An 8697-nucleotide genomic window follows, 5' to 3' on the forward strand; every position below is an offset into this window, starting at 1 on the left:
ATTAGAAATAATTTACCAAGTAAAAAAAGAAATGACAACAATTTGAAAAAATTTCTCATCCCATCTAAAGAAGATATAGGGCTGGCCACATAACTCAGCAGATTAAAGCCCCTGCTTAGGCAGAGTGCAGTGCGCAGGGTTCAGTCCCGGGCAGCCTGTGCCCGCCCCTCCCCCAGGGAGCACTGAGATGATTGAGACTGGGTGTGGTGGCATACACCTGTCATCCCAGTGCTTGGAGGCTGAAAATAGGAGGATCACTACAAGTTCAATCTACATAGAGAGACCCTGTAGACCCTGTACTAAATACATAAAAAGGAAGACATAGACAAAAAATAGAAGAGAACAGAATATTGATAGAAACATTGAACGAACAATAGAGGATATAATTAGAATGCATAAAACAGATTCAAAGAGATATCCAGCAAAACAAGATTTCCATTGAAAGCTGGCAAAACCACTTCAATGAAACTGAAGATATCATTCAGACCTTGAAGATAGCATTGCAGCTAGAGATCATGAAAGGAAAGATCTCTTAAAAATAACAAGTAACCAGGGAATAACAATTCAACAGAAGCCATGCCTGATAGCGCCATGCCTCAGATCTTGGGGAGGTCCATCCCGCCACCCCTGCCACCATGTCCCGTACAGACATGGCCACCACCGCTATGCCCGTGAAGATTGGAATTATTGGCGAAACAGCCCTGGATGATCCAGAGATTTTAGAAGGAAGAACTGAAAAATATGTGGATACTCCTTTTGGCAAGCCCTCTGATGACTTAATTTTGAGGAAAATAAAGAATATTGACTGCATTCTCCTTGCAAGACATGGGAAGCAGCACACCATCATGCCTTCGAAAGTCAGCTACCAGGCAAACATCTGGGCTTTGAAGGAAGAGAGCTACATGGACATCATCGTGACAATGGCCTATGGCTACTTGAGGGAAGAGAGTGAGCCCGGCGATAACATCACCATCGATCAGCTCATTGACAGGACTACCAAGAGGCCCCAGACCTTCTATGATGGAAGTCATTCCTGTGCCAGAGGAGTGTGCCACATTCCACTGGCCAAACCATTTTGCCCCCAAACAAAAGCGGTCCTCATAGAGACCTCTCAGAAGCTAGGACTGTGAGGCCACTCAAAGGGGACAATGATCACAATCAAGGGACCTCGTTTTAGCTCCAGGGCAGAAAGCCTCATGTTCCACACCTGGGGAGCTCATGTTATCACTGTGATGACAGTTCCAGAGGTGGTTCTTGCTAAAGAGGCTGGAATTTGCTATGCAAGCATTGTCATGGCAACTGGCTAGACTGCTGGAAGGAGCATGAGGAGGCAGTATCAGTTGACTGGGTTTTAAAGACCCTCAAGAAAATGCTAATAAAGCTAAAATTTACTTCTCACTACCACACCCCAGATAGGATCCATGGAATGGTCAGAAACCTTCCATAACCTGAAGAATATGGCTCAGTTTTTGGTTCTATTACCAAGACACTAAACAGCATGGCTTCCCAGAAGACGACATTCCAATTTTAATCATTTTGAGAATTGCAATTAATTTAAAGGGGAAAATATGGGAAAGACATACAGCTCTCATGCCCCTTGCCTGCAAGCAAAGACCATGTGGTGAGAAAGACAAGACAGTGCATGCTGGAGCCACCACCTGGAAGACTCGAACTACCAGAGATCGGAGAAAGCCACCGGACAGCAAACGTGGCCGCACTCTTACACCTCAGGGAAAATTTAAGCAGATAACCTTCTTTTTTCCTCCTCTTAATTTGTAACAGTAAAAGCTGAGGATTTCCTGTGTTGCCAGGGAGTGTGAGGAATAAACAGGACTCTGTGTGACTGTAAATTGGTCCTGTCTCTCTCAAGAGAAATTGAGTAAAATGTTTCAGGAGGCTTAAAAATATATATGTACTTTATTGAACTCTCCTAGAAATTCCTCATTAAGTATGTGCCTGAATACATAGAGAACTGTGTATAAAGAATGGTGTTTAATAGCAAGTGTTCAAAAGAATTGGAATAGCCTGCATTTGGAGATAAATTGTTTCATTTATGGTTAAATTGTGAATCAGTCAGCTGAATGTCATGTTCTCACAGATTAATGCCCTGAAGAAACAGCTGCTGTGTAATGAAAATTTTTCTAAAGGTAAAAAAAAAAAAAAAATTCAACAACTGCAAGATTAGACAAAGGAAAACAATAGAAAACTGATAGGTGTCAACAAAACAGCAGGAGTCAGCACAAATCACATAAAAAGCCTATTTGCAAAAGTACTATCATAAAATTTCCTCAGCATGGGGAGAGAATGTCACATAGATATAAGTGAAGCATGTGAAACTTCACTTAGACATAATCTATTATATACCTTTATTTTTATCTTTGGATTACTTATATTTTTAGTTTCTCATATGAAAGAAATGATATAATATTTAATCTTAGATGTTTGAATTATTCCATTTAATCTAGAGTCTCAAGATGTACCCATTTTCCTATAGATGACTCATATTTAACTTTATTATGGTACAGTAATGCTCCAGTGTGTTTTAGGAACCACAACTTCTTTAGTCATTCATCTGTCTGTGGATAAACATGTCACTTCAGAACTTTAACTATTATGAGTTGTGCTACTATTAACACTTTCTGAAACAGTTCTAGAAGTCCACTTTCATGTGTGTCTTTCTGAGATAGGATCAAAAATGTAGTAAATGCTGATGCCAAATGCAATTAATGGACAGGCAGCCTAAGAAAAACAAAGTGTGTTCTCATCCACCTTTTGCCAAACCTGTTACTGTGAAGCGTCTGGTTCTTCCACCATGTCAACACAGTGATGAAAGTTAAATATTTTGAATGAATTTAGGACAACAAAGCAGCCATAAGAGTACAACATAAGACACTCAAAAGAAGACATACAGAATTGTTTCAAAAAGTGGTAAGAATGGTGGAATAAGAGTGTTCAAAGTGAGGGGAAGTATTCTAAGAGGGATTGATGGCAATGTGTCCTTTTACTGTAATGATATTGTTAAAAGTTAGACATTGAGGGCCAAGGCGATAGCTCCGTGGTCTAAGTGCCTGCCTGGCAAGCTCAAGGACCCAGGTTTAATTCCCAGTACCTCATGCCCTACTAGCGACAGGTGCCAGGCTGGCCATCAAAACCAGGCATGGTGGTGCCTTTCTGTAATCTTAATGCTGGGAAGGCTGAGACAGGAGGATCACTAGGAGTCCATGATGCATAGCAAGACCCTGTATCAAATCAATCAATCTATCCATCAATCAATCAATCTCTTAAAAAGTTAGACATTTGCTTTATTTTTTGATCACATCTTGTATTGTCTTTGTTAACTTGAGTTTTACTATGTAGTTAACTATGTGGTCCTCTATTTTTCAGTATAAAGAAAACATGGCATTGAGCAATTGAGTGGATGACTGTCCAGGATTCTTGGTAGGTCAGATCTAATAACATGGGTTCTTAAAAGCAGAGAACATCTAATCAGAAGCACATGAGGTAAGAGGGAAATATGACTATGGTAGGATAACTTGAGAGGTGTAATGTTGCTGCTTTTTAAGATGAAGTAAAGGCTATCAGTCAGGGAATGCAAGTATCCTTTAGAAACTTGGAAAGGAAGAAAATGTTTTCTCCCTAAACCCTCTAAGCTGGACCATAGTCAGCTGATACTGTAATTTTAGTCATGAAAGAAAAATGTCAGACTTCTACTGTGAGAACTGTGAGAATCAATTTGTGTTCTTTCAAACCACTAAATATGTGGTATTTTGTTCAAGCACCAATGGACAAATAATATTACACCCATTTCAGAAGTCAATTTTATTATTTATAACAGCTCTGTCTGTATTAAAAAGGAAAGAAGTTAGCTATGAAAGAGGTCAAGAGAAGAGTATAGAGTTCAATCTGGGCAATGGAGTAAAATCCTACCTTTAAAAAAAGTGTGGGAGGGGTGTGTGATATTTTTCTGGAAGCTCTCATGCAAACCTCTAACTCTTAGTACTATAGGACAGACTACAAATATGGCATTAACATCTTAAAATAATACATTTTTTAATCTAAAATATCAAAATCCTTTAGACAAATATCAACCTTGAAGCTTAAGACAACCTCTGAATTTATATATTTCTCAGGCTGAACATAGTAGTTACAATTATTTCCAATGTTTTGCAGACAAAAGGACAACCAAGATTGGCAGAAATGTGTATGTTCTGTTCTAGCTGGAAATCTTTTATACACTGCTGCTTGCTCATTGCATGAGTCACTGTATTTCTTCGTCAATAACTCTCATGGTCTATTAAAATATGAAGAGAACTGTGAGCGGAGGAGCATTTTCAAAATTAAAAATGAGCAAATGAATGGGCTCCAAATCCTATTCATCAGATCAAATACCAGAGGGGGATACTATTTCAGTATAACTGCAAAAAATAATGCATTAAGGAAAATTAAATTTGAGGCTTTTGTAGAAAATAAAAAGCAGAAAACTGTTCACCATTCAGTAATCCAAAAACCTGAAAGTTAGAAAATAAAAGCCATCAAAAACATCCTGTATTATTTGGCAGAGGGAGAGAACTGCTTCAGGAAAATCTGCTCCAGAGTAGATGCTCAGATTTGAATAAGAAATGAGGACGTACATCCATACTTCAAATTAGTGATAGGTTTATTTATTGTAAATCCCTGGAAACTCGATGTTTTAAAAACATGCATTTCTCCTATACAAAGATTTCTCTTGAAAGAGCTCTGTTAATGGAATGAAGAACTTAAGAGTAGCAGCAGACTTATGATAACTGAAATCTTCTGCTACAACTGATATTCCTTACTGAAACAGAGGATTACAGACTCCGTTATAGCTGTCACAATTATGGTAATGTATTGACTGTCCTTTAAAAAATAGATGAAAATACATTTAAACTCAACAAGAAATTTGGCAAAATAATGAGCGATCCTTTTCCGCAGAATTCAATAAATGCAAAAATGAAAGCTTAAGCTTTTATAGCAAGTGAAAATTTTCCTTCTTCGTTGTAGATATACATATACTTCATTTTCAGTTTTGTGTTACATATCTTGGCAGGGACTGGGGATAGAGCTCAGTGCTATAGTGCTTGCCTGGCAAGTGCAAGGTCCTGAGTGTGATTTCTGATATACATAGATATAGATACAAATATAGATATAGATAGATAGATAGATAGATAGATAGATAGATAGATAGATAGATAATCTTTTATTCCACAAATTTCAGACTGCTTTTGAATTGAGGCATATGTAATATTTGCCAATACTATCAGACACTGTTATACTGAATGTAGATGGTCTCCATATTTTACTAGATAATAGACACTGAGGTGATTTAAATAAATCATTTTAGGATAAATAGAATTTTGCCTTTCTGTTTCCCTTAATCTAAAATGGATTATATTTTTATATCTTGAGTAAAGTAGAAGGAACATAGACGAGAGAATGATGCCTACAAAAAGTTACTTTCTCTGGACTTGAAGGGGCAGCAAAGGAAGCTTCCTTGCCAGTAATAGTGCCAAATACACAGCTTCAACATGCCTCTTCTCTTTGTGAAACCATGTGGGGAGTCAAGATGTGAGCCGTAGGCATCAGCTGAAATTGCTATAATTGTTAACAAACAGTCTCCCATCCCTTTGCCACCTAAATGGCGCACAGAACTGTAGGGTTCTATTACCTACAACTTAGCTATAAAGATTTGCAGCTATGAATCATTCTTGTAAGCAAATATAATTATTCTTGTATGTAATAGAGAACAACTCTCAGGAGTGTTCCATTTGACATTTAGTGGTGGCAAATTGAACAATTTTTAAAGAATTGTAAGCATCTTTTTTAAAAAAAAATTATTGTAAGCTGACAAACAGTTACTTACTATGTACAGGGCTATGCTGTAAACATTTTATAAATACTCTTTGCTACTGTTGACAAACATCAACTAGTACCACTGGGATAAGATTATTCCTATGTTTTAAGTTCTTGTATAAGCACATTAAAAGCCAATTCAGAAAAAAATGCACTTAGCATACAAAAATGACAAGTAAACAATCAGAAACCTCCAACTAACCTCTATCTAAAGACTTCCCACTTCATCCACTTTTATTCTCAGTCTTGTTTTCTACTTTTTGGTTGTCTATGGTTAATCATGTTCTGAAAATATTAAAAGGAAAATTCCAGAAATTTGTGTTGTAAATTGACCATCATTGAGAGCAGTAATGTGATGAAACCTTGTACCATCCAGCTCTGTCCTGCTTGGGAAATTAATCATCTTTTTTCCCCAGTATATATATATGCTGTGTATGCTACCTGCCCCTTAGTCACTTAGTAACCATCTTACTTGTTAGGTGAACTGTTGTGGTGCTGTGACACTTGTGTTCAAGTATCCTTTGTTTTACTGAATGATGACTCCAAACAAAAAACATGTTAGGACATGCCAAAAAAGAAGCTATAAAGTGTGTCCTGTAAGAGAAAAAGTAAAATCTTGGACTTAAAAAGAAAAACAAAATCATACAACGGAGTCACAATGCTTATGAAATTCATCACTTTTCATCTTACTAAGTACATTATATCATCTCACATCATTGCAGAAAGAAGGGTAAGAAAAGCAAAAGAAGATATTGTGAGAGACTACATTCATGTAAGTTTTATTATAGTATGTTGTCATAAGTTTCCTGTTTTATTATTGTTGTTAATCTCTTATTGTGCCTAACATATAAATAAATGTTATCATTGATGTGCATGTATAGGAAAAAATCATAATAAATATAGGATTCAGAATTATCTGTGGTTTGGGCATTCACTGGGGTAGGGAGGGAATCCTAGAAAATATCTTTTGCAAAGGAGAATGCTTTAGATTCTCTTTGACTTGCTTCTGAGAACATCATATAATTTTGCCTGAGTCCTGTTGCTGAAATCCTAAGTGCTTCAAGCTTGTTGATGTCACAATCATGAATCACTATTTGATCAAATACAAAAATTCTTAAAAAGATAAATCTGCCTCAATTAATCTTTTAACACTATTCACAACTGTTCTTTGAGGTCACTGTTACTATCCTGTTTTACAGATAAAGAGATGGTGGCCCAGAAGGACTACCATCTCCCAAGGTCCTGCAGCCCACATATGGAGAGCCAGAGAGTATAGCCCTACATATTTGAGGGCTTGATTAGAGCAGGAAATGAGTGAGTCTGTGTTGCCTTTTGAAGCATCTTTTTTGTCTCAGCGGCAGGTATGCCATCACTTATTCAAAGCTAAGAAGCTCATGAGAAGAGTGAGTTTGGTGAGATGCTAGTGCTCTTCCATTTTCATAATGATAAAGCAATGTGGAAGTCCTATGGGCCAACTAAAGGCACAGCAAAATAAACTTTATAAATAATGAATGTTAGCATGACCCTGAGCTATTTAAAGGAGAAATAAGTGGACTTTTTCTTATCTTTCTTTGTTTATCCAATTAATTCAACATTTATAGACTTAATATTATACCAGGAAATGCTGTCCATTGTGAACAACCATTGATGGCCAGGGCTTCCCTCCCTCAGAAAGCTCTAGTCTACTGAGGAAGGATACTGCCTTCAGCATGAATAAGAGGACTTTCACTCATTCACTTTGTGAGGAATAAGAAATGTTTGTTAGGTGAGATATCATGACTTTAACTTCTGACATTTTAAGGCTTTGCTAAAAGAAAAGAAAATCGGGCAGAAATAACAATTATTCTTTAAAAAATAAGATTTTTGATGTCGAATGCTTGTGGATGTTTCACAGACTTGGGTGGTTAAGAAATGTAATTACTAATGTCAAAAACCAGTTTGAGCTACTCAATCCTCTTAAAGGAAGAGATTATATCTCAGATCAAGCTGTATAGTCACTACCTAACATAGTGCTTGATACTCCAAGTGCTCAACAAATGAAACTGAACTGAGTCTGATGGAGGCCTAGGGGGGTCTGAATTGAAAAATCATTTCACAAAAGCATGGGTCACTTGCGATAGCCCAAAGAGTAAAATAATGACTGAAACCTATATATCAACTCTGGACACACAATTAAATTTTCTGATTTTTCCCTGGAGCTAATAAACTCCAAGGACTAAAATCCAAGTTAAATGAGTTTTTCCTTCGAGCTGTTTGACTTCATCACCTGATCTCTTGAAGTACATCACAAAACAATTTGTGAGGATCAGTTTGAATTTGTGTTTCCAGGTAAGGTGAAGAGTTCTAATGTAGGATAAAATTATTTCAATTCTGAAAAGTGTTTATAGAGAATATAAGGGTCACCTGGCCCCTGTGTCCATTTTAGATATGCAAACTCAAGCTAGAGGGTAAAACTGAATTGCAAGTGAACTGTGTAGGGAATGGAGACTAACAAATGAAATGAGAGTTCTTTCTCATTTCCCTCCAGTTAACTCTCGGTCACTTGGAGACTGGGGAGTAGAAACAGAAGAATAAGAGGTCAAGTTAAAAAGGTGAGACAGTACCACTGGAAAAGTCTCTACAGACTCCTTGAAAAGCTGAATCCTCACAAAGTAACAGAACTTTACTCCTCTGCCCTGCCCTGTCCAACTCATTCCCTACCTCAAGCAGACATAAACACTTAAATGTGAGAACAGAGCTCTTCAATGTCTGCTAAGTGCTAGACTCTCAAGTCTGAGGAAATTCTCTTGTTTTAAATTTGTTTGTTTGTTTGCTTGTTACAAATAG

The 8697-nt window shown here is 37.1% G+C and overlaps 1 pseudogene; it reads left to right on the forward strand.

Annotated features, from left to right (window-relative positions):
* Positions 1 to 635: 635 nt before the first annotated feature.
* LOC101561955 lies at positions 636 to 1493 on the forward strand (annotated as a pseudogene).
* Positions 1494 to 8697: the final 7204 nt, after the last annotated feature.

Source organism: Octodon degus, unplaced genomic scaffold (genome assembly GCF_000260255.1).
Source record: "Octodon degus isolate 3935 unplaced genomic scaffold, OctDeg1.0 scaffold00002, whole genome shotgun sequence".
NCBI classification, from domain to species: Eukaryota; Metazoa; Chordata; class Mammalia; order Rodentia; family Octodontidae; genus Octodon; species Octodon degus.